This window comes from Melospiza melodia, chromosome 5 (assembly GCF_035770615.1).
Source record: "Melospiza melodia melodia isolate bMelMel2 chromosome 5, bMelMel2.pri, whole genome shotgun sequence".
Classification (NCBI taxonomy): domain Eukaryota; kingdom Metazoa; phylum Chordata; class Aves; order Passeriformes; family Passerellidae; genus Melospiza; species Melospiza melodia.
Window position 1 is genome coordinate 69,374,987 of NC_086198.1, and position 25,707 is coordinate 69,400,693.

The following is a 25,707-nucleotide window of genomic DNA, read 5'->3' on the forward strand; positions in this document are numbered from 1 at the left end:
GAGGTCAGGGAGGCGCGAGCCCACCGCGCCTGCGCAGCGCGCGCAGCCCTCCGCCGCCCCCCTGCGCAGGCGCGGCGAGGCGCGCGCGCGGAGCGGGGATCACCTCCCCGGTGCGCCGTTCCTGCGCAGGCGCGGCGGCGGCGGCGGCCCCGGGGTGCCGCGGGTTGCAGTGCGCGCCGGCGCACGCGCGGTGGCGCGAGGCGCCGCGGCGGCCGGCGGCGGTGGGGGCTCGGCGGCGCAGGCGCGGTGGTGTCGGGGGGACTCCCGGGCCCGGGTGCTGCTGTGCCGCCGCCGCCGGAGGAGCAGGAGCGGGAGGTTCAGTCGGGCAGTGCCGGCGGGCGGCGGGCGCGGGGCTGCGCGCGGGGAGCGGCGCTCGCCGGGGCAACGCGGGCGGGCAGCGGCAGCGCGGGGCCAGGTGAGCAGCGAGCGCGGAGCGGGGCGGTGCGGGCGGACCCGCCGGGCCCCGGTGTGCGGTGGCGAGGGGAAGGCGGGGACGCGGCGCGGAGGGGAGCAGTGGAAGTTTGACAGCGCCGGCGTGCGTCTCCCGCCGCGGACCGGGGGGCGGGAGTGCAGCGGCTGCCCTTGGGCGGGCACGGCCGCGGCCGGGGGCGGGGGGCGCTCGCGGGGCACCCGCTAGGCCCGGTGACCCACTTTGCTCCTGTCACAACTCCCGGGCGCGTCGGGAGCGCTGCCCGCCTGGCCCCGCGCCCGCCAACCGGGCAGGGCGGGTGCAGGACTCCCCGGCATCCCCCGGGCCGGGCCGGGCCGGGCCGCGCCGCGCCGGACCGAGCAGAGCCGCGGGCGGCGCCTCCCCCCGCGGCCGCCGCTCCCCGGGGCCGCTCGTCCCGCGGGCGCCGGGGGGACGCGCCCGGCCCGCCGCCCCACGCGCGGGGGAGGGTTCCGCGGCGGCCCTGCGAGCGCGGGTGTTTACAGGGCGGGAGGGCGGCGGTCGGTGCCCGCTCGGCCCCGGGCCCTCCCCGCCGCGGGACAGCTCTCGGCTCCGCGGGGCCTCGGGCTCCGGCCGCGGCGGGAGCGTGCCCCGCGCCCTCCCCGCCGCAGGTGGGCTGGAGCTGCGCGGTTGCGTATGCACTTGTAGGCTTTTTTAACCCACCTCCTCCCCCCTTTTTTTTTTTGGTTCCGATAACTTTATTGCGATAACTGCAGCGTGTTCACGCTCGTAAAACCTGCGGGATTCCCAGTAGCCCCCGGTCCTTTTTCGAGTTCCTGCGGCGGCCTTAAAGTCAGTGTGTTAAATACTCCATGCATGCAGGTGTGAAATACGACCAGCGAGGGACTGGAAATCCGTGGTACTTCAATTTTGTGATTGGGTTAAGGTGGATCAGGATTTTTGCTTGGTTTCGCTTTCAAATTCCAGATACTTTAGGCCTCGATAGAAATTGGAAATGTTTTTTTTTTTTTTTTTTTTCCATGAGGAGGAGTGCTTATGTACTAATCAAACATGTTTGCAGTGAGATTTTTGTGAGGCCGTTGTTTTCATGTGCTGATAAGAGTTAACCTACCAAGGGGCACAGGGAAAGTCAGGTATGGCTTTGAATATGAAATTGCATGTAGAGGCACAGTGGCCAACCATAGAAACTGATGCTCTGAATCCTTAAAGTAGGGTTTTTTTTTTTAAATGACTGGTTGACAAACAGTGCTTTTGGTGGCAGTATTGACTTGACCTGGCCTGCCTCCTCCTTGCTGCAGCTGCACCAGCACAACGGTTCGTGGAATTGTGTCCCATAACTAGCTTGAGGAAATGATCCAGGTTAAAATTAACTACCATGGTTTTATGTTTTTGTTTTTTCTTTTTAATGTGGTTATATTTAACCTGTATAATTTCTCTGGCTGACAGGTGTGACAGGAGGCAAGAGGATTGTTTAAGCAAATGCTCTAGAGAAAGAAGTACTTGAGAAATACACCTCAACTGTGGTAGTCCTGGCAAAGTTCAGTATCAACAGTTGCAATTGTTTCACAATGTTCAGTTTTACAGAAATAATATTGACTTTGTTTATAAATATCTGTGGGGTTTGGGCCTGTTATTTGAAATTGGACAGCATTTGATTGTTGTAACAGAGGGATTCTACTTGAAAGTAACTCTGCTTTCAATTTTTTTTTATAAATTAAAATATTAATTTTCATGTGTATCCACTTAAGACACTTCCTCAAACTCATTACAGACATGCTTTCAGATTACCAGACATAATGTATTTGGTTTACGTTCCTTTTGTAGAATATGGCAACTTTGTCTGAGAATTTTGTTGGTAAGGCAAGGGTTACTGCTTCTCAACAAGCAATTCAAACAGGGAAAAAAGCCCAAACTTCCGGGTTGATATTTAATAGTTTAAGGTGCCATTCAGCCATGCCTTGTTTTTTATTTCTTCCGCTTCGTGTTCTTGCATGGGAAAGTTTTAACACATTTAGGTAAAATAAAAGAATGTGAGGACAACAGTGTGTTTTTGTTACTAATGCTCTCCTAAGGACCCCCAAACCTCTGCTGTAGGTTACTTTAGTCTCTTTGTACTAAGCAGTTTAAAAACTGAGTGGTAATTACCTTAAATTTAATTTGCAGTGTTGGTTAATTAGCTTCTTAGTATAGAATTTCACAGAAGTCATGAATCTTTGTGGTTGAATTGGTCTTGCAAAAGAAGTTGCAGCTTTTAAGAGACTTGAACTTTTGCTTTTTTCCCTCCCTATTTTAAATTTCTGCAAAAAGTTGAATATTAAATGTGAGTTGATAGCAGTAGAGGTATTGCCCCCCACCTTCTCCACATGTTCTTTATACGAAATATTTTTATCAACTTGAAAAGCTGTGAATTTTTTATTTAAAATGAATAAACTTGTATTGAAAATAGTTGTGAATCAAAAATGCAGTTTGCTGCACTAGGTAATTTCCTCATTTGAAAGCAGCTCCTTTTTTATATATGCTTTCCTTCAGGAGATACATATAGTATGTTGTCAGTGCCTCATGGTTTCAGCTTAGTTTTATAGATGAAGACTATGGATAGCTTTCCTCTTAGAGTAGAAAATTAGTATCCTAATACAGTTTTTAATACAAAATATAATTCAGAAGAAGTGGAATTTCAGCTGAAAGGTGCCTTTTCATCACATTGTCATGAGTTAGTTTTTCTCGAGGCAAAGGCTTTGGTAGATCTCTGAAGTAAAGAAAAGTTCATTTTAGTGTTTCAGCCTTTTTAAAGTACTAGCTTCTCTGTGAACACTGCTAACTGTGAAGGCCAAATGTGAAAGCAGGTGTAGAACTGTTTCTGAGGATTGGTGATGTGAGTAGGTAGTGGCATAGCAAAGTCAGTAGTGATTGTTCCTGCCATTCTTACTTTCTATTTATTTACTTTGCAAGGTATTTTTAACCTTTCAGTGTTAATGAACTGGTTGACCACTGAAGGGGGGGCACAAGACCAGGAGAGTCACCAGGCTGTTGGGAGAACAGTGGCTGTTTTACAGCAGCTTTATCTCTAGAGGCAAAAAAAGTGTGACACTACAGATAGTCACCAAACCATTCAACTGTTTCTCTCATCTTAAGCCTGTACTGAATTATTGTTAGTAGCATTGATACTCTTTTGGATTTAGTGGTCTTTCAGAATAAAAAGATATGGTGGAAGCACGTCTTCATTCCCTTAGCAGAATCTGAAATTAAAGATCTCGCTGTAGCTCTGGCACAAGCAAACTTGGGCAGATCTGTTAGGAAGGTACCTCTTTGACTTCTGTAGGTGGTCCATCTGGGAAAAGGAGCTTACTAGGAACGTTGGTTATTTTGTTAACTCAGTGGGAATCTGTAATAATTTGAAACTTTGACAGACATTACACTCTTTATTTGTTGTAGGACTTAAAAGATGTGAAGTGCAAAATCACAGAAGAGAAAAAAGACGCAGGGTTAATGCAGCTGCCCTGAAGGATTGAATTCTCTATCCCTACTGCTGCCACAAAATGCCTTTGTCATGTAAAAGCCACTTTAATTTTGGTATACGTCACCTCTGAGTGTTTTAATTTATAGTCTTAGTGTTCTCTTACCATACTTTTTGTGTGTATTATAAATTCTTTATTGTAGCTACTTTTAGAATATATAGTCATATACATAAAATGCTTTGGTCCGCTGTGGTTGTCATATATTTAATATAATGTGGAAATAACAAGGTTTCACAGTTTCTTTCAACAGTTTAGAGCTGCACACTTTGGACTCTTTCCAACTGTTGCATTTTGTCATTAAAATCAGTGAATAAATTTCCTTATTCTGTACTGATGTTCTGAGTATATTATGAAATCATCATTAATAGTATTAATATTTTATTAAATATAGATCCTTAAAAATTAGTTATATATATGAGATTCAAGAGTGATAATGACATATTTGGAGTGTGATGCTTTTGAAGCTCAATATATACTATGGGCATTCCTCATAGTCATGATAAAAATGTAGCCAAATTGGGAACAAATGTGGCTACTTCAGTGCTTTTTTGTTAAAACTCTGTGTGATCATCTCAGAGTATGTGAGAAGGCTTCAGTTTTGAAGCTAATGTCATTTTACCAATAATGACAGCCTGGTACCACAAAATAAGTGGTGTTAGATTATTATGCTTTAGTTAAAACACTTCTTAGAGTAAGATAGGTCTCCAGTTAAGGTAGTTTTTTAAAATAAATATGTGTGACATAATTATTCTATAGAGGTCTTTCTAGAGTTCCACTAAAAAGGATATTTGCAGGTACCTCTAGGATGGTTTTGGTTTATGTTGTGTTGTGTATATGGCCAACCATATACACAAATCCATAAAATAATATGGAGGAGTCAAAATTTATTTAAATGGGTTTTGTGTGTCCAACTCCAAATAAAATTGATGTGTGTCTTAGAGGATTTCTAGGTTTTCACTAGTAAAATTTTCCAAAGTTGAACACTGAAGTTTTGTTCTCATTCACATCTTCCAGAATCTTATCATAACCGAGCATCTTGGCATCTAAAATCTGTTTACTATTCATAAATTAGGCAATCTGTAAATTAGGCCTTCACTTGTTCAAAGGCATGTTCAAACCACACCTCAGGCACACCTATGGAATTGGACTTGGACCAAAACCCTGTGGTGACTCTCCCTTTTGTTCAGAAGCACAAAGGAGTGAGGAGGAAGAGGCTTTGTTCATGTCTCCTGTAAAAAAAAGAAACGCCCAAAATAAACAACAAACCAACAAAACTCCAAAGCCTGGAACCTCACTTTTCCTTGCAGACAAATAATTGAAGTCTAATTGGGCTAAAGGGATATACTAGGCCAGTTGTTTTCTTGGAGGAAAAGGATATGATATATATACCTATATTCTGGCCTGTGTTCCATTTAAAATTTTGAATGCCATTACAAACTAGGACCCAAGAATTACATCTCTTCTTTGCTGCCTTAGAGAGGCGTGCATACTTCTGGTGCTGCTCTGTCCAGTGAAGCTTTACTTTTTATTTTTGCTTCTATGTTCTGAAAATTGACACTGAAATGACAAGTTAGGAGTTGATGCATCTTCCCAGTGTGATGCAGAGCCTGCTGATAAATTAGGGTTTGCACCCTGTTTGACAGACTAGAGATTTGCTTTCCAGTTTCTGTGATCCAGGTTACTGTGCCGTAACCCTGTGCTGCTGGACAAGTGAGAGCACATCTCTTCCCCTCTGCTGGCATGGTTAAAGAATATATTACTCCTGCTTTGATGGGAAAAGCTTAGCTATGTGTATGGCAAGGACAGGGACCTGGATTGTGAGTACTATCCTTATCTATGTCCGAGGCCTCCAGAAACAGGTGAGGGCAAAATACTGTGTTCACTGATTGCTTATATAGTTTGTGTCTCTGTTAAGTTTTGAAAAAGTCTCGCTGAATCATGCAACTCTCCCTGGCTTTGGTACTTAAGATCCTTTGGTACTTTGGATCCTTTTTGTAGATCCTTTGTATGGAATCCCCTTTTTGTGCCCTGTTTTAGTGAAGACTCTGCTGCTTTGGGGTCTGCTACAACCAGAGCAAGCCACAGAACTTGCTAACCATGCTGCATTGTAGTGGTCTTGCTGTGGGACACTTGGAAAAGGAGGAATACCTGGGAATGGGCTGATCACCCAGCATGGTGTCAGAATTTTAAGTACTTTCTAGCTGGGAGTAGTATTACTAGTGACCTAATCTACAAGAGTTTTCAGCTTGCAGCATGACAAGTTTGTGAGTGTATCTCCATTGCTTGCAGAAGAATGACCCCAGATCCCATAAGCACTTCATTATCTGCTGAACTGGTAGATAGATCTCCAGAAAGTTTCAGCACTTTCTTCATTGAGGCAAGTATTTGTGAATGTACAGGCCAGGCTGGCTGGTAAGAAGTGGCTCTTGTGGGAGGTTAATGTGTGAGTTTCCTAATGTACGTTAGAAACACTGAGGAAATAAATATATATTTTTGCATCTTAAATTATGATCTTAATGAAAGCATGAGATACTAAGCTGCCTAATAAAAAAGGTACTTCAAATTATGTTAATACAGCTAATTTAATATTTCAAATTGTGAGAATCCTGCTGCTGTTACAAATAAAAAATAAGTCTCCATTTTTATGTTTGAGTTTTTAATGAAGTAGTTAATAATAGTTTCTGGCATTTAAGGGCATTTGAAGTGTTTGGTGGCTATTTCATTCCATGTTAAGTGTAATGTCAGTGACTGCCTGTTGGATTTTGGTTGTTACTGCACTTTGGCAGAACAGTGTTACAAAAGTTTAGAGGTTGCTTTGAGAAGATGGTTGAGAATATAGAGAATGTAGACTCCTGCTGGCGTGCTAAGGTAGAAGGTATGCAATTTTTCAGATTACTCTTGTTCGAGATATGTTAAATGTTTGGATTTTCACCAGTCATCCAAAAGCCTCAAGACAGGAGAAAAAACCTGTCTTGTTTCATGTGGTAACTTCCCCACCTTAGTTCCCCAAAGCTTTATTTGAAACCTACAGGTGAAGTTGTAAAAAGATAAAAAAATATTTTGCCCAAAGCTGCTTCTTTCCTTGGCTCAATAAACAACTTGGAAATTTTGCTCAATTAAAAGCTGTAGGGAGGGAGTTGCCTTTTTTAAAGCCTAATTTCCTAAGAAAATGTGATTTATGCTTTTGCCTTGTTCTCTCTCATTCTTTCCTTACATATTCACCAGTAGCTTTTGAAATAGTTGATCAATTGTAGCCATGTTTGTAGGAGGGATGGAAATCACAGACTATAATGTTACCACAGATTTTGGGAAAATGGGCAAGCTGGATATAGAGAAATGTGTCACTGCTCTCTCTTTAATGAGACATAATGGAATGGATTTTGGTGCTGACCTGTTTTTTTAACATGCACTGGGTCTGTGTTGGGTAGGAGACCAGGAGTTGTTTGTGTCTCAAGCCCTGTCTCCTCAGGGCTTGAGGAGACAGGAAGAATATTGGGCTGTTTGGAAAGGGAGGGGGACCAACAATATCATAGTGTGACATTATAGCAAAATAATAATAAAAATAATATTTTTCTGTCAGCATAAGAACCAAAGACAGTATTTCCCAAATCAGATTTCCAGTAAGCCCACTCCTCTGTCTTGTAACACAGAGTTACTTGTTGAAAAGCAGGAACTGAATTTATGTCTAGAATGGCATTTCTCGGCTTCTTTCCTGTCTGGCCTGTATTTGCATTACTTATTTATCATAATAAACAGCAGACTGAAATCAACCTGAAGATTTTTATGAAGTGTCAGTAGAGAAATGTAGCATATCCTGCTGGTTGATTTAGAAAACTGAAAATCTTAGTAATGCTAAAAGTGAAGAAAACTTTATTAGCTTGTGCTGCTTTTGTTTCTAGAGAATTCTCTGCTGTATAATATGAAATATACTTGTCAAGACTCATAATCTTCACAAATTTTAATTTATTGGTTTTAAGTATTAAAATGGTTCATTTAAAAATACCATAACAGACTCCAAAATTGTTTTTTAACCTTGTGCTTGTTTTAAAGTAGTTTTCATAGTAACAACAAATAGTCTAAAGGAAACAGGGTTTTCCTCCACTGTGAGTAGAAAAGCAAGTAGCAGCATGAATCACAGCTTCCAAGAACTGTCAGAATAGAAATGCAGATTCTCTCTCCCTCTCTCTCTCTCTCTCACACACACACACACACCACAAACACACACACACTTTCCTGTCAGTTTTAATGTAGTGATGTGATTTAATAAAGTTTTCTTGCCATCCACAGAAGCAACATCCATTATGTGTAATCAAGATATTACTAGCAGTTGTGTGTTTGGGAACTACTGTTCAGAGCTAGTATGGTAGTTCCCCTGATTGCAATTGTACATATAATATATTTTTCTGGAGCTGTTTTTGTTGTTAAAATGTTCTACTTCATTTTTTAATATAGTCTTTTTTCCAGCTCAGAAGCATTAGCTAAACATTATGTGCTGCCCTAGAGCTTTTCATGATGTTTCATAGATAATAAGATAGAGTTTCAGCCTTGAGAAGCTTGTGATCTGAATTTCACTGACATAGAAAATGATGCCAATGACCTCAGAAAGGGGGACAAGGATTCAAGTTAATAAGCGAGTCATAGTGAGTGAATTAAACAAATTCTCATTTCTAAAAAGATGATAAGATCGATCAGCAAGAAGTAATATGAGAATATAGAAGCAAAAGACAGCATAAAGCAAGTCCAAATAATACACAGATTTGGAGGAAAAGAAGCAAAATATTTTTCAGGATCTGGATGGCATAATGAGATCAGAAAAGTAGTCTGGATCAAGAGGAAGAGTAACTAGAAGGTTTAATGAAATAGAGCAGGGAAAAGATCTATAGAAACTTACAAATTATGTTCATCAGTGTAGCTCTTCTGAAGAAGACTTGGCAGTAGATCTTCAAACATTGGCATTCTTCTTCCTCAGGCTGAGAGCTTCTTCTTTCTATGTTATATGTACTGGGGGACAAGGTGGTAAAGGACAGGGGTTTAGAAGTTCCTTTATTTTGGCTATTTTATGTCAAAGGAAATCCACCAATCCTTACATACAATGGAAGGGAATAGATTTATGTATGCCTTAAAGGATATGCTTTGCCACATGGGAGTGCTGAATGGAAAATATCAGCGGTGGGTCAGTAGCAGTAGATTTTTCTAGCAGGGTTATCATCAGTTAGATGATATTACTAAGTTGGTGCAGTTGTGTTTAAAATACAGCATGGTGTGTAGTGGTACAGAATTAATGATGTGTAGGAGGTGGGGAGCTCTTTCTTTGTTGAATAAAGTGTTTGTGTATAAGAATCTCTGTTGTATAGTTAGCTTTTGCTCAGGACATCTTAATGAAATTGGTTTTTTATTTATGAGGGGAGTTTGATTGGTGAGGGGAGTCTTGTGATGTCTCATGCCATCTTCTCTGAGAGTTTCACGTTGTGTGCTGAGGTAGTTCATGTGTCCTTATTGAACCATAGTACACACAGTTAAGATTTTATTGTTTCTTTCCAGAAGTTTGCATAGTGTATTATTAGTGTTCTGCAAGGTCATAATACAATCTGAAGCAACTGTAATACAATAATTGTAATATTGATATTTTGTAGATGTAGTTACATCTGTAAATTTGGTGTTACCATTGGGCTATTGCATTTGTCTCACAGGTTTGGATTTCAGACAGTGCCAAAGCTATGTAAAAGGTGGTGTGCAACGATGAAGTTCTCCTTCATGAGTATTTACATCATTCTCTTGAATAGAAAATTAGAAAGTGAATTTTTTGACAATTTAAGAACACATATGAAATTACTGCAGTGGCAGGAGAGAAAACAGAAATAGTCAAGGGCTCATCCCCAAAAGGTTTTTTTAAACAGATTGATTTTCATTAAATGATGGGTTTTTTTGTTGTTTTTCAGAAGACTGTGCCAAAGAAGACTTACTTAGATGACATCACCTTTGGACTACTAATCCTACCCACCCACTCTACAAGGCACAATGTATTTCTAGGTAATTTAAGTAAGTATGTAGATATGATTGCTACTGGAACAGTAATGCTTTAAACAGAAACAGCTCTTTTTCAACCTCAGGCAAGGTAGACATTCCACTTCAATTTGAGATTCAAATTAATGGTGTGCGTGGGCAAGAATAAACTTCAAATAAGCTTTTTATAAGCTTTTATCTTGTACACTGGAGAATGGAATGAAACAACTGAACTGTACCTGAGCTGCCTTGGAAACTAGAAGGAAGAAAAAGCCCAGACCTTGTGAAGGCCCTGTCCCCAGCAGTGCAACGTGCTAATGTGGCCTGTGGTTTCTGGAGACTAAGCTAATATCTCTCCCAGGGATGTGTTGCAGTGAATGAGCATGGACTGCCATGCTCACTGCTTTTCTGAGTGGTTTTTTGTTTGTTTGTTTGGTTTTTTTGTGTGGTGAGGTTTTTGGTTTTGTTTTGTTTTGGATTTCTTTTTGCAGATGCTCTTGTAGAGGTGACTTAATACCCCATTCATGTAAGGATATAACAGTAGAATGCATCTTAATGGGTTCAATTATCAGTATCTGTGTTCACATGTCACATTATTTATGAAAGGGTTGCTTCTCCCTGCTTCCTTGATTGGACACTGTGTACTGTCCAGCTGAGGATGGGCCAGGAGGTGCAGATTTTCATCTTTTTGAGATTTGTCCGTGTTGTAGCTTGCAGTAAGATTGCTGATTGCTTTGTGCATCACACAGAGGGAAGCCCAGAGCAGCAGGGTGGTTTGTTCATGGTTCATCTTTTGAGCAACAAAGGGATTTTGATACAGTGTATCATGAGGATCCTGGCCATGGTCCTCTGTAGACTTCATGTGTGTGTTTTTATGTTTTATCTTTCTGAGTAGGTGTTATTTTCAGATGTTCTGTTGTTTTTTTGACTGGGTCAAAATGTACACTTTTATACTGGGTCAAAAAAACCCCCAAGAAATCGGTCTATTTATGTAGAACAGACATTGTGCCAAACTTGTTGAAATGGGATTATTTTGTCTTGCTGGCAGAAAGCCTTCCTGTATTCCTAGTGGCTTACAATGCATTGGAGGTGCTTGGTCATACATGAAATATGGTTGTGAATGGAGTTACAGGTAGCAGTGCTTGTAGTTAATGATGCTTGACACTTTCTGTTCCAGAACACTGGTTTTAGTTGCTTTTAATTTACTAAGACTTAAATCTCTGCTCTATGTCTCCTTCACCTAAAATTTGACCAAGCATCAGCTTGTGTCTGAGGATGAGTTTAGAGGGAGAAATATACTGTTTTCTTGATGCAAAATGCAATGAAAATTTTGCCACTGGAAAAATAAAGCACCTGCATATGCTGGAGCAAGCACTCAAGGTTTTAGGAGAAACAAATTGTTATGCTGCAATATTTTTTTCTGCTGTCCCACTTACATTAGGCAGCATGATGGATTTCTGAAAATATGTTTTGTACCAATTCAATGAATTTCCTAAATCCATTTCATCTGTCCAAATCAGATGAGGTAGATACGTTCCAAATCCTTTTAGTCATAAGCAGACAGGGCTACTGAGCATGTTCTAGCTGGGCTGTGAGAAGTAAACAGGTCTAATCTCCTTGACTCCATTGTAGTGTCAGGTACAAACACTGAGTAAGAAGATTTTCTTCTGTACTCTGTGCTTTTCCTTAACTTTACCATGCATGTACTGTTGATTTGGTCCTTCAAATTCTGCTTCAGCAGTATATTTCCATAACTGTTGTTGATTTTTTCATTCAGTTTTTCTCTATTCTTTGCTTTTTCTCTTTATTGCTTTTATGTGAACATTCACTAATGTTCACAAGATCATTATTTTATCATAATAATATTGATTTTTTGGACAGCACAGGCTGTGTGTGGTTAAAAGTTTTTAAATACTTCTTTTTGAGCAACCTGAAAACCTCTATGTGTTGTGCATCTTTGATATTGCTTTTCAAGTAACATTTTTAAAACATGAAGACCATATTTATTCTGAAATGGAAGGGCAATATAATATACTTAAAATTTTCAGATTATGTACATGTGAAAATTTGTATAGTGTTATCTTTCTTAAAAGACAGTTTTTCTTTAGGAACTGCTCTAAAGAGATTTTTTTTGTTTTTATCTAAATTTAGCAAATGTAGAGAGAAGCCCATTCTTTCATTTGCAAATTCTTCTGGAAATCTATTTGGATCTTGTGTACTGAACGTCAGTGAAACTAGGTAAGTCTGAATTTGAGTTTGGTTATTCTAAGCAACTAATGAATTAATTGCATGTGAAAAAAAAGGTAAAATAATCCTATTTGTAATTTACAGTTCTTGGAGAAATTCTGGCATATAACCTCAAATCTAGAGGATTAAATTATAATGTAAATTACATAGCCCAGAAAATACAGGGCAGAGATTAAGCAATATATTCCTGGCTTTACACCTTAGGTAAAAAGCATGTATACCCCAAATATATTTTATCTACTGTTTCTTTAGTGAAGTTATTGCATTCCACAGATCCCTTGATGAGCTTTCCTTAGTATTTCTTTTGTTCCTGTGGCTGTTCTCTGAGATGATATTTAGAACCAGGCTAATTTCAGTCTTACACTAGGCTAATATTCCTGTGTCATTAATCTGATTTTCTCAATTTCCATAGTTGGTTAGATTTAGAGATCAATTTGAGTCATTGCAGTAAGCCCATGATCATCTTTACCCCTTTTAAATTTTGAGTTAGGGGAAGTTAAATCACAGTAGTAGTGCTTACAAACCTTTCTTAGACTATACTATCTGACTTTCCAGGGAAAAAACAATACTGACACCTCTGTCTAAAAGTTCAGAGATGCAAGAATATTTACATTTCCCTTACTGTATTTAATAGCACAGGTAATAGGAGGAAATGAATAAGTAAACGAGAGAAAGGCTGAAAGAAATAAGGTAGAAAGAAGAGAAGTAAAATATTTGAAGTGAGAAAACAGGACATAAAAGATGAAGTAAATAAGTGAAGAAAAGAGAAGTGAAGCCTAAGAAATAGGGATATCTAGATTTATGTCTTCTGCTGAATTCTGGCACAGAGGAAATTTTTTGTGGAAACCAGTAAATAGTCTTTTATCATGATTTTGTTTTTCAATTGTGAGGCATTAAGAAGACTGCTTACAGAATTTTTCTCAAGTCTTTCAGTGCCATCAAGTATTCTGTTTATGACATTACATCTCTTTTGATTAGTATGGTTTGAAAAGGTAGGGTTTAACTCTAATTTATACATTACAATTGCGATTTGGATGATTAAAACTGCTTTGGAGAAAATCTCACTGTTGTCTCCCCTTACCATTGCTTGGCTCTGTGTGTTTGAACTACATTTCTTTCTCAGAAACTAGTCTGTGAGTTCTGCTGCAGGGGCAATGCTGTTCTGTCTCTACTGGGGACATGGAGTTCTGCATCAATCATGAAATTCCTGGAAAAATTTGAATGGTCCATGTGATAGTGATGTTTGCTTCTGGAGACCAGATGAAATCTAATCCAAAATAAACCCTCTTGAACAGCTAGCATAGGAGTGTCAGCACCAGCTGCTTTGATCTAGTGATCCATTTCTACGGTTTCAGGTTACTTTCTAATGGGGACAGAGCCATAGTTGTTCACTTTGGTTATAGGTCAGTAGATGAGGGCAGTGAGCCTCTAAGATATGTATCCATGCTGCAAGTACAGCCATGAGTTTGGGTGCTGATTTTGAAAAATTTTGAAGTGCCAGAAATACTTTTTTTCAATTTTTGTAATATAAACTGTGTTGATGAGGCAAATAAATTCTGTAAATGACAGTGGTTCAAACGACTAAATTGTACCTGCTTTTTGTAATTCTGATGGATTAGTTGGTGTTTTTTCTGTGCTTGGATTTTTAAGTTGTTAAACAGAGGAGTCTTATGATTTCTTTAATTTTATAATTTTTGTATAGAATTTGAAAATATGTATGCTTCCCACCCCAGGTGTTTTGCTTGAGCTGCTCATCTGCATTGATAAAACCCCAAGGCCAGTGTTTTATGGCAGTCATTAAGTAAGAGCAACACAAAAAATAAAAAAGAGATGGACTTTGCAGGTTTTTGCAGTTATTACCCTTTTTCCTGCCTTAGCTGTCATGAATCATGACAGACTTCTTTTTTTTTGGCCTGGAATGAATTCCTCAGTTGTTAAGGTGTTGAAAATCTGAGTAATATTTAGGTGCTGGTGTTAAATCATTTTATCTTGAAATAGCAGTTGAAAGAGTAGTCTCCATCTGCCCTGTTTAATTTTAAGTTCAGAGTTTCCCAAGAATTTTGCATGCTTAATTGTAGTATAATATCTCACATATCTAAGCCAGTAATTAGGACTAAATTCAGCTATGTTTCTTGTTTATTAGATCTTTGCAGAATCTTGACCCTGGCTTTCAGCATTTTTTCCAGAAAATTTCCAATATTCAATGAAGATTTCTGTTGATAGGGATGTTTCAACCTACTGTCTTTTAAAAATATAATCATTAATATGCACCCAAAACTATTAAGCTTGTAACAGCATAAGTAGCAGCAGCATTTTGAAACTGTTTGAAAAAAAAAATCACTGGCTTTAATAAAAGCAATGAAGTTATTTTCAGTATTATTTAATTTGTTCAGAATTGAGATATAAGCCTCAGTTTAAACTGAAGAAAAATGTTGAGAGTCCAAATGTGAGTTATAAGCCAGTAAGTTCTGAAGACTCCTCATTAAGTAATCTTGCCTTAAGAATATTTCACTGCTATATTGAAGTGTTCTGTTTGTGTATTTTTTCATGTGTTTGGTATAAGTAAACTGTTTCAAGCTTGAATGTGTGCTTAAATACAATACAGCTGTTTTCATTGCCCTGTTAGCATATAGCCTGAACATAAAATTCATGTTAGTTTCAGTATTTCCTTCAATATTGATAACTTTGGTTGTCCCATTCCCTAGTACCAGTGTTTCATGGGCCACTAGCAAGATCCTAGGTCTTTAAAACCATTCTCACAATGTGGTGAGCAGAAGGGAATTAAATAAAACCTGATTGTAATTTTGGTTTTTGATACCTGATATATTAATTGTAAATTGAAATAACTGTAATACTTTTAAAAATATTTCTTAGTGTTGCTTTTAGGGACTTAAGTGCTGGATGAGCTGAGTCAGGTTTTGTTAATTGAGCAAAGAGCCCTGTGAGGGATAGAGCCACCCACTGTGAAGGGGCCTCTGTCCCAGCAGCAAGGGTCTCTGATGGTGGCAGTGGCTGCCAGAGTGATTCCTGGATGGTCAGACAGGGAGCTTCCCTTAACCTTGGGATCTCTAGAGTGCAGAGAAGACTTTGAGGGGCAGGAAATGAGCATTCAGAAACAAGTATCTTGGTACACAGAAATAATGTTCTGTGGAAGAAAAACTTGGGAATTGTAAAAGATAAAAATTTAAAAAGTGAGGGAGGGAATTTGAAAGCATGCAAATGTAGCAAGTGTGGTCCTAAGTAGTTGATATGATTTTTTTTTTGTTGGGTATTATAGATGGTAAAAAGGACTAATAGTTCTCACAAAAATAACTTTGAGGACACATTTGAAACTTTGTAGAGTTTATATGGAGTGTCCGAATAGAATCTGAATTTCCAAAAAGGGAGCTGAGTTTTTGACCTTTCCCCATGCTTAATCTCATGCTGAACATTCTTATCTTAAATATTGTAACTGCAAAGTTTTTAAGAGCTTGGTGTAGAATTTCCTGATAGGTTTTGTCTTTCAGTCAATATCATGATCTTAAAATATTTTTGAAGGAATGGGAGACACATGACAGAATTTTACTGTGAGCATTGAATTAGTCTGCAAGGTATTAAAAGGCTTCATTATGAAAATTCCCTGTGCCTGAAGAGTAATATTCTCATCATAATTAATCAATTTAATTTCCAATTAAGTTGACTGGAACCAATATTTTGAAGATAATACTGGTATATGAGAAGAAGGAATTTGTTGTTTGTCTTTTGCTGTTTCTCTGGTGACCCTCAGAAGGTGATTTCAGGAGGTTTTCTGGACTTAGCACAAGCTCTGAAGGTTTCAGAGGAGGGAGTGCTTGCTTCTACTGCTCAGGAGAATAAAGGAAAAGTAAAAAAAAATTGTTATCTACAAACACAGACTGTTAAAAATGTTAAATGTTAGTGTTACTTTAAACTATAATTTTTCTTTGAGCTTTGTTTTCTGAACATTCGGAAATTCAGTTGTGTTCAGTGCTCTAATGTTTGAATACTTTTCCTTTATTTCCATATAAGAATATATGCAGAGTGATTATAGTAAAAGTAAATTAAATTTTAGGTTGATTTTATATACTTTTTTTTTCTGTTGCTGCATTGCTGTTTTTGATTAGTTCATGCAGCACTATCTCTTTTGTTACCAGAATGTAATTTTCTACCTGAACAAGTCCAATGTGACTGAATGCTGGCTGGTTTTATTTCCTTTGGTTCTTGCTTGTAGCAGGGCGGCAAAAAGATACTTAGCATCTATACCCAAAGTGGTTACTGAGTGTTTTGCTGAAAGTTGCTAGGGCCAATAAAACTAAACTTGTTTTTGTCTTAGTTTTGTTTATTCTTAAGCCAAAACAAGAGTTACTTCCTCTCTGTATCAATTGCAAAACTCTTCTGGTTTGTTGCTTTTTTGGGAGTTGTGTTTCTGTTTTGGTTTGGTTGGTTGGGTTTGGTTTTTTTTTTTTTTTTTTTTTTTTTTGGGGCGGGGGGTGGTCCCCTTCCCTATTAAGGCACTTCTTGCCCTTGTGACATGAAGTACTTGTCCTTTATCTCAAGTCTTGCAACAGTAATTCCAGTTGAGCCCAGATTCTTTGGGGCTGAAAGTTCTGACAAAAGAGTAACTCCAGTGTTTTCTGTAGGGAAATTAAAATCTGGAATTCTCTAAATATAGTGTAGAGGATTTTTTCACAATGTAAGCTTGTTTTTTCAATAGCAGGTAGTTTTATTGAGGGATAAACTGAAAGATCTGGCAGGCACTATAATTCTAGAAAATTAAGTTCTTTACTCCTGCTAAAGTCCTGTTAACCATAGGAATATAATTGCAAGGATGCTAATACAGAAGTGTGTTTTGCCACATATTTTTTGGAGAGAATCATAGGGTTGGTTTGGACATTAAAGATCATCTAGTTCCAATCCCTCTCCTCCATGAATAGGGAATGCCATTCACTTGATCAGGTTGCTCAGGATCACATCCAAGCTGGCTTCGAACACTTCCAGGGATAGGCCATCCACAACTTCTCTGGAAAACCTGTTCCAATGCCTCAGCACCTTCTGAATAAAGAATTTTTTACTAGCATCTAATCTATGTCTTTGCTCTTTTAAACTGTTCCTCTTTGTTCTGTATCTGCTTGTGTAAAAAGTTGCTCTCCCTGTTTTTTAGAAGCCTCCTTCAAGTACTGGAAGGCTGCAGTGAGGTTTCTGTGGAGCCTTTTCTGCTTCAGGCTGGAGAACCTCAGCTCTCTCAGCTTGTCTTCCATAGGAGAGGTGCTCTCATCATCTTTGTGGCCTCCTCTGGGCTTGCTTTAACATATCCATGTCTTTCTTGTGTTGAGGATCTGAGAGCTGGATACAGTCACCCCTTGTCACTGGCCTTGATCAGGACATAGAAGTCATTCACCACAACTCTCTGGCTGTGTCCATCCATCCAGTTAGTTTTCCCTCCAACAGTCCACCATTTAATTTAAACCTATGTCCCTCCAATTTGGTGAAAAGGATCTTGTGTGGGACCATGTCAAAAGCCTTACAGAAGTCTTTAGGTGACTTTGGTTGGTTTTAACCTTATCAGCTGTTGCTCCATCATAGAAGGCCACCAGATTGGTCAGGCATGATTTGCCCTCAGTAAAGCTGTGCTGGCTGTCTCTGATCGCCTGCTTGTGTTGTATGTGACTTAAAATTGCTTCCATGATCTTCCCAGACACAGAGGTGAGGCTCATTGTTCTGTGGTTCCTTGGATCTTCATATCTCCCTTTTTTAAAAAACAAAGTTTCTGTTATTCCAGTCAACAGGGTTTTTGTGTGACTGCCGTGGCTTTTCAGGTATGATGGAGAGTGGCATGGCAGCATCATCTCATCAGGTCATAGACTTGCCTATTCAGTTTCATCAGGTGGTCCCAAACCTGCTCTTCTCTTACAGTGGAAATAGACCGAAATGACCATCCTCTAGTGCTTCCCATGTTTTGTTTTGTTCTTTTTTAGGTTACCTCATTCATTTTCCTTTTGTAGACCATTTTGTGGTCTTCAAAATGATGTGCAGGACTTCTGGGAAAAGTGGTGGGTGGAGGTAGGGAGGAGGTGGAGCTGCTTGTTTGGTAATTTTTGACTTGGACTGCACTTCAGTGTTGTATCTTAAAATTTTCCAACTGTCTCATTTTATGGAAATGTGAAGTCTCACTTCTTTCGTTTTGAAGATGCTTCCGGTAAAGTACACTGCCTACTCCATTTTTCAGGCAGGCAAACAGTCCACTCTTCACAAGAGCCTTACAGAATAATTTAGCTGTGCATGAGTCACCCATGCTGGGAAATTAGGCACCAGAAGCACTTCCACAGCTGCACAGATCATGGATTGTGCAATCAACTTGTAAAAAGTAAAGTGGTGACTAGCACTAAATATTTTTAGAAGTGTTTTTACTTACATGTATGCATTTCTGTGTGATATAGATAATTAAATTTCAAATAAAATATTGGCTTTCTAAAACACCTGTCATATGTTCTTGGGTGTTGCTGTTAGCAACTGTTGTCAATTAAAAAAAAAAATTATGTCCATTTGGTATCCCTGCACAATTGTGTTACAAATAGTTGATGTTGGTATAAATCATTCATGAGATTGTCTTTGCTAGCTGAAGAGAGGAAATTTAATGTGGCCGTGGAAATGAGTGGTCAGAGTGATGATCAAAGGCTAACATTACACAAACTTTTGGCTTGATCAAGGAGATTGGTAAAAGTGCTTACAAACAAAAGTAGCTGTTAGGGTGTGAAGTGCCAGGTCTCTGTAGCCAGCCATGCAGTTACCTGTGTGGTCTGTGGGTATTGCTCTTGCTGTCTTTCATGTGGTAATTCTTCATCCGTGGTGGACAAATTCAGAGGAAGTACTTAGTCTTACTTCTCCCACATTCTAGGTAAATGCCCTGACCACAAGTTGAGGAATAAGTCTTTGTCTCCTATTTAGAGAAAACCAACCACAGAAAAGAGGGCAAAACAAGCAAAAAAAAAAAAAAAACAAAAAAAAAAACCAAAAAAAAAAAAACCCCAACAAAACAAAACCACCTACAAAAATCCCTTGAGTTCATTTTGTTTAGTTGTCTGGCATGTTTTTTAGTTGTCTGGAACTGGTATGCCAGTTCCCCTTTGACCCCTCCCATCACTTTTTCATGTGGGCATAACTGAGCAGCAGTAAGGTGTTTCTGGATCTGCTAGATAATTGTATCTAAAAGGAGTAAGTTGATGATATAAAATAATTTGATGTCCCTTAAAACTGATTTAAGACTTATAAGCTATATCCTTTATGGACTGTAAAGGGCAAGGATGAAGCAGGGCACCAAGTAAGATTACAACCATGGACTTCGGCAGAGCTAACTTCTGCCTCTTCAGGGATCTTCTTGAAAGAATCCTATGGGAACAGGAGTCCAAGAGAGCTGGTTGGTATTCAAGCATGACTCCTTTAAGGCTCAAGAACAATAAGCAAGAAGTTGGACAAAGGGGGCAGGAGACCTGCACGAATGAATAAAAAACTGTTGTCATTTTTCAAGTGTAATCAGGAAATACGCAGGAAATGGAAGCAGAGGCAGACTGCTTGGAATCAATATAAAGTACTTGTCAAAGTAGAAACATGGCAGGAAGGGCCAAGACCCACCTGGAATTAAATCTGATTGAGAATGTCAAGGACAACAAGAAGGGCTTCTTCGAATACATAAATAACAAAAGAAAAACCTAAGATAATGAGGGCCTCTTACTAAATGGAAAGGGACCCTGGTGACAGAGGATGCAGAAAAGGTGCAGATAGTGAACAACTTCTTTGCATTGGTCTTTGCTGGCAAGACCAGCTCGCCGGAATATCTGACTCACGAGACCTGGGTAAAGGAATGTTGGAGGGAAGACTTTCCCTCAAGGAGGTCAAGGAGGATTGGGTTAGAGAACACCCAGGTGAACTGAACATTCACAAGTCTATAGGCCCTGATGGATTGCATCAGCAAGTGCTAAGAGAGCTGGTGGATACCATAGTGAGGCTGCTCATGAGAGGTCAGGGCAATCAGGAGAAGTACCTGAGGACTGGCAGAAAGCAAATGTCACCCTGCTCTTCAGAAATGGCAAAAAGGGGAACCCAGAGAACTACTGAAGAGGAAGAACTTCTTTGCTATGGAGGTGAACAAGCACAGGAACAGATTTTGAGGGAGTCTTTGGAGTCTTCCTCACTGGAAGTACTCCGGAACGGTGTCACTCAACCTGGTGCACTGTCCTCTAGGATGACTGTGCTTGAGCAGGTAGGTTGGATGGGGTGACCCACTGTGGTCCCTCCCAGCCTAACCTATTCTGTGATTCTGTCATAAAGGCATTGGGTGCAGAAATAATTTTCATATCTTCTTACAGACCCTCTTGGTCAACTGTTGACTTTCTTGATTTCTGAAAATTTTAGAATGGCATAATGAGAACATAGCAGGAAATTTTTCTTTATGTAAAAAGTAGAACTGTTCTTTTGAATGTAAAAGCTAATAAATCTTAATTGGGTCTTTTTTTTCTGGTCTAGGATTGAATTTTGGAAAGATTCATTTGTGTGAATTTCATAATCTCTTTTTAGCTTCCTTTCCCAACTTTTAAGACACATCTGCATGCTAAAAATCTGGCAGTTGAAGTGCTCATGTAATGTGTAGGTTCATGTATTTCAGGAAGAGTAATTGAGGTGGATAGCTGAGTGTTGTTGCAGTAATAACAACAATGATAAAGTCTCATTTTCTAAACTTAAGCCTGCATTTATATCAACACCAAACAGAAATTTTGCATGGAATGGAAGAAGAATTTTCTTGGTGTTATCTTGCTTTGAATGTGTAATAGTTATGTATGTCGAAATAGATAATTAATTTTCTCCAGGACAGTTTTCAAAAAGTAGTTGACTTTCTGTATCTATTCATTCTTCCCTTTTACTATTGGGGTAGAGGAAAACCAATGTTTGACTCTGTTCTGTCTCATTTCTTGGTGAATTGCCATGTTTATTTTCCAATATAGGAATTAAATGTTTAATAAATTTTTCTTCTTTGGTTTGATTTGTTAGGATTCTTCGTAGTATTTTTGCTTTGATGAAAATGTGACAAACCATTTTAGAAAAATTGATTGTTCAACTAACATTTGTGTGCGATATCAAACATCTAAAATTTATAATGCTCATTTTCATAAATATGCACATTTTAAATTGGATTAATTGTATCAAAGTGTTTTTAACTCCAGGATATATATCTTGGTAGTGTTATTTTAAAGGTTTTTCTTTAAATTTCTGTTAATATTTAGAAATCATCAAGTAAAGATTTTTTTTTATTGTCTGATAACTTTATTCTATAGAAAAAAATTATTTGTAGGCAATAAATAATTTATGGATAGTTATAATATTCAGTGGGAATTTAAACTTCAGAATGTGTGTGTGTAATTTTTTCACCTTTTGAACTTCTGGAAAAAGCTTGTCAGTTGTCTACCTTCTCAGTTTCATCTAAGAGACTGGAAGAAGGAAGTTTGGTTTTATTTGTTCATTGTAAAAGGTACCAAGTTTACATGGGTCCTGTTAGAGAATAGCAGACTGCAGATCTTAGACCCTATCTATTGCACTTTTTTCTTCAGCACAATGAGCTTCAATTAAGGGTCTGTTCTTCAGCTGGTTAGCTGACTGCAAGTTGTATCTTCTCAGCATTCCATTAAAGGAAATGGAGATTTCCGCAGGGATGTGAAAGTTTTCAGTTTTGAATTGTAACACTAGCAGGTTGGTAATTAGCTTCTCTTGACCTAAACTCTTGTTAGGAAGTACTGGTTTTGTTTTAAGCACCATTTAAAGAGACAGTAGGAGTACTTTAAAGCCAGACTTGATTATGAAATATATATTTTATTTTAGATGTGCAAACACAACACATACTCAAGTCTAACCCAGGTACCATGTTATAGAACCAGGAGTGGGAGATGTAGCTAAGATGTTCCTGCTCTTTATAGAGGGGTAATGTTTCTTGGCTGTGCCAATTTTCAAAGATAGGTGGAGCCACACTTTTAAAATGTCTTCTTTATTATTTTGTTCTTATTAAAACTGTGTGATATGTGTGTTCTTTTAAACACATAGTTTCACAAATCTGCTTCATTATGTGGCCAGAGCTAAAGGGATGTGTGCCTCCAGTGGGAGCCAAGGAAGGGTGGGGCCTTAAAAAAATGGGAGCAAGTGGGATCATAACATGTAGCCACTGTCTTTTTTTGTACAGACTAGTTGCACATGATTTGCAAACATTATTTCTTCCACTCACTTTTATAGCTTTGTTATTGAAGGAAGGGAATCTCTTGTAAGGAACTGTATACAAATGACTGAGAAAATATTTTAAATGAGACTACAGAAGAATAATGGCTGGTTCTGATGGCTAGGTTGCTAAATGCTGCCTTTCAAATTTATCTTATAAACTTGGGTTGGTACTATTTCTTATTGTCCTTTTTGTTTTTCTGATTTGGAGAGCTTGTTTATTAATGACTCCGAAAATTTGTATTGTATCACTCTCTTTTAGTATCTTTGTTAGTAGTTTGATGGAGGCACATGAACAACACCTCAGCTGTTTGTAAGTGTAGTTAGCTGGAATCTTGGAAGGTGAAGATAATACAGCCTGGAAAGCAATGTAGGGGAAAAAAGCCTGGTAAGTGCTTCAGCACCCCACAGTCAAGGACCAATTATTAGCTACCTGACAACCTGCTGAGTGCTTTACTGGTCACCCCCAGGGAGCTGGAGGGAAGCCAGGCTCAGGCCAAGAGCCCAGATTGCTAGAGAATTCCTGATGAAGTAGCAGGTCTGAGGATGTTTGGAGGAGTCAGTTTGGTGAGTCAGAGACCAGTTCAGTGGCATACATGGGCAAGTGTGGGCCAAGTTTGAATGTATTATAAAATAGTTTAGGTTGGAAGGCACTGTAAAGATCATCTGGTTTCAATGTTTCCCTTTTTCCAGTCACCTGGAACTTAGCTTGATTGCCACGACTTTTCAAATATTAGGGAGAATGGCTGTGCAAATACATCAACCAATTCCCTCAAGACTCCAGGATGCATCTTATCAGGTGTCATGGACTTAACGTATAATCAGGTTCCTCAGGTGATTGTGAATCTGATCTTCCCTTACAGTGGAAGGGAATTTGTTCCTCTAGTTTCTGTCTTGCAGTCCATCCATTTAAGAAGCATAGGAAGAGAGATTGCAAGCCAAGACTGAAGCAAAGAAGTTGTTGAGTACCTTAGCCTTCTCCTTATCTGTTGTTACCAGTTTACCAGCCTTGTTTAGTGGGTGTGTACACCTTCTTTGACCTTCCTTTTCTGCTTAATATAGCTATGGATGTTGTTTGTGTTATGCTTTGCATCCCTTGTCAAGTTCAGCTCCAGCTTCACCATGGCCTCCCTCATCCCATTCCTTCACAACTGGGCTACATCCCTCTACTCTTCCTGGGATACTTGTCCTGGGACAGAGCAGAGGGATGCGTTAATGTCTTGCCCTTTAGTTTGACCAGCAGTCTCTTCTCATCCTTGCTAGAGTCTTGTCTTCTTTGCCTGGTTTCTTATGCCTGGAGATCATTAACTCTTGTGCTCTATGGAGGACATCCTTACAGATCTGCCAGCTTGTTGCTCTCCCTTGTCCCTGAGGGCAGTTTCCCTGGGGTTCATACTGGCTTGCTCCAGAGGCCTAACTTTACTGCTCACCTGATTCACATCCCTCTGGGCTGCGAACTCCACCAGTGTGTAATCACTGTAGCTCAGGTAAAGGTCTGAGCCTTATTGGAGCTTTCTTGCATGCATCTTCACTGCAGTCTGGGCCAAGATTAGGGAGCTGCACTCTATCAGGGAGGGAGCTATGGGGCCATCTCTGTGTTGAGTAAGGGGAAAGAGATAGAGACTGCAGAGGAGGGTAGAAGAGTGGCTGCAGGACAGCTGGTCAAGCAGAGATCAGCCCAAATGATCTGGAGCAAAGGAGTGTTTTCTTTTTCTGTGAGCTAGAGAGATGGAAATTGCAAATGTGGTCAGTCCCAATTCCTAGAGAAATCTCTCTCCTGATGGTGGGACAGTCTAATACACGAAGCATGCAGAAGAGAATTGCTTTTTCCTGTAAACCTCAGAATTAATTTTTCTATGAAGATATTATGCAGTGACTTTTGAGCAAATTTGTTTGAGCAGCTTGTTTAGGTCCATTACCTTGTTAGGGAGTAGACTGGGGCACATCTATGTGACAAACCATTTCTAACAACCTAACCTCTTTTTACTGCTGTTGTCATGTTTTCTGCTATTCAAGGTGATCTGTAGCCTCTTCTAGCTGCTGTGGACTGTGTATGATGGTACACAAATAGTGTGCACTCTTTCAAATGTCATTATAAATCAACTAAATTGGCGATATCACTAACTACTACCATAACAGGCCTTCTAACAGGCATTTAATCTCTCCTGTTGACTGCTTGGACTTACCCTCTTACCAAAAGTCCTTCGGTAGCAGATGAGAGACTGCCATTCAGGTAATGGCAACCCACACCACCAGTCTTCTGTTCTACTGCACTTTCTCCACTATATATCCTTGAGTACTCTCTGAGAAGGTGATGGACCTAAGGAAGCTGCTCATCCACAGCAGACTACTCATGGCCACTCAAAATTTTCCTATTAAAAGCCATCTGGGATCCATCCATGCTAGAAGCAGCCCTCTCTTTGTTTGTCCTCTGAAGCACTGGAAGATGAACACCTGCTGCTATAGCATGTTTTATCTCAGAAAATGACATTTCTAGGATGTTGTCATCTTTTCTGTGCAAGCACAGACCAAACACTTTGTTGGTGTGCTAGAGGAAAGCTTGCATTATGTGACTGTTCCCAGCTGCTGGAATAACCAGCTGTTCAGCTGCAAAGTTTATGCTGAGTTCCTTGAAGTTCCTTTTAGCCCCATCTTTTGATTTTTTTCCAATTGCCCTTTTTCTTTTTTTTTTTTTGAGGTAAAAAAGGAGACATGTCAGTTTTAAAAACATAGTATTTTCACAGACAGCCTTTGATTAGCAAGAAAAGATTAATCAGTCATTGCCCTAATTTGCTCTCTGTTGGTGTATATACCATTGCAAGCAAAGGAGCAGCTACCTTGAAAGCTGCTTACTTGTTCTATTAGACCAAAATATATGTGATTAGAGAGCAAGTGCTTATGGTTTATCTGTCTAAAGGTCTCTTGCTTCACAAAATGCTATGGTTCCTGGAGAGAAACTAAAGCAGAACAAATTCGTCTTTTTCTTCTCCCCTCTACTCCACCTCCAAAAAAGAGGAAGGTAAAGAGAAAAATGTCTGGGCTGGAGGTGATCCAATGAAGCAAAAAGCAAAATGGAAAATATGAGTGATAGTGATGTTCTATTCTGGGCAGGAGATAATAGCTGGATCTCTGCTTGTCCTAATTATGGTATGATGTCCTAGTGGAGTAAAACCCCAGAAATTCATTATCCAAGTGATCAGAAGCTCGTGGAAAGAAGTATCAGGAAGGTTTATAATAGTCTTCAGGATCTCTATAATGAACAGGGCTTCTGACACTGTGCTT

General features: G+C 39.6%; 1 protein-coding gene across 3 annotated transcripts in view; it reads left to right on the plus strand.

The window, feature by feature from the left end:
- The first annotated feature begins 354 nt into the window (after positions 1–354).
- Positions 355–25,707, plus strand: part of CLOCK (clock circadian regulator) — a 63,561-nt gene continuing 38,208 nt past the window's right edge. Inside the window, exons 1-3 of one of the 3 annotated variants that reach the window (XM_063157256.1) lie at positions 355–415; positions 9,864–9,963; positions 12,079–12,165. The gene's annotated coding sequence lies outside the window, so the exon portion shown is untranslated. The remainder of the gene's footprint in view (positions 416–9,863; positions 9,964–12,078; positions 12,166–25,707) is intronic. The other 2 variants (XM_063157255.1, XM_063157254.1) reach the window with 2 other exon arrangements.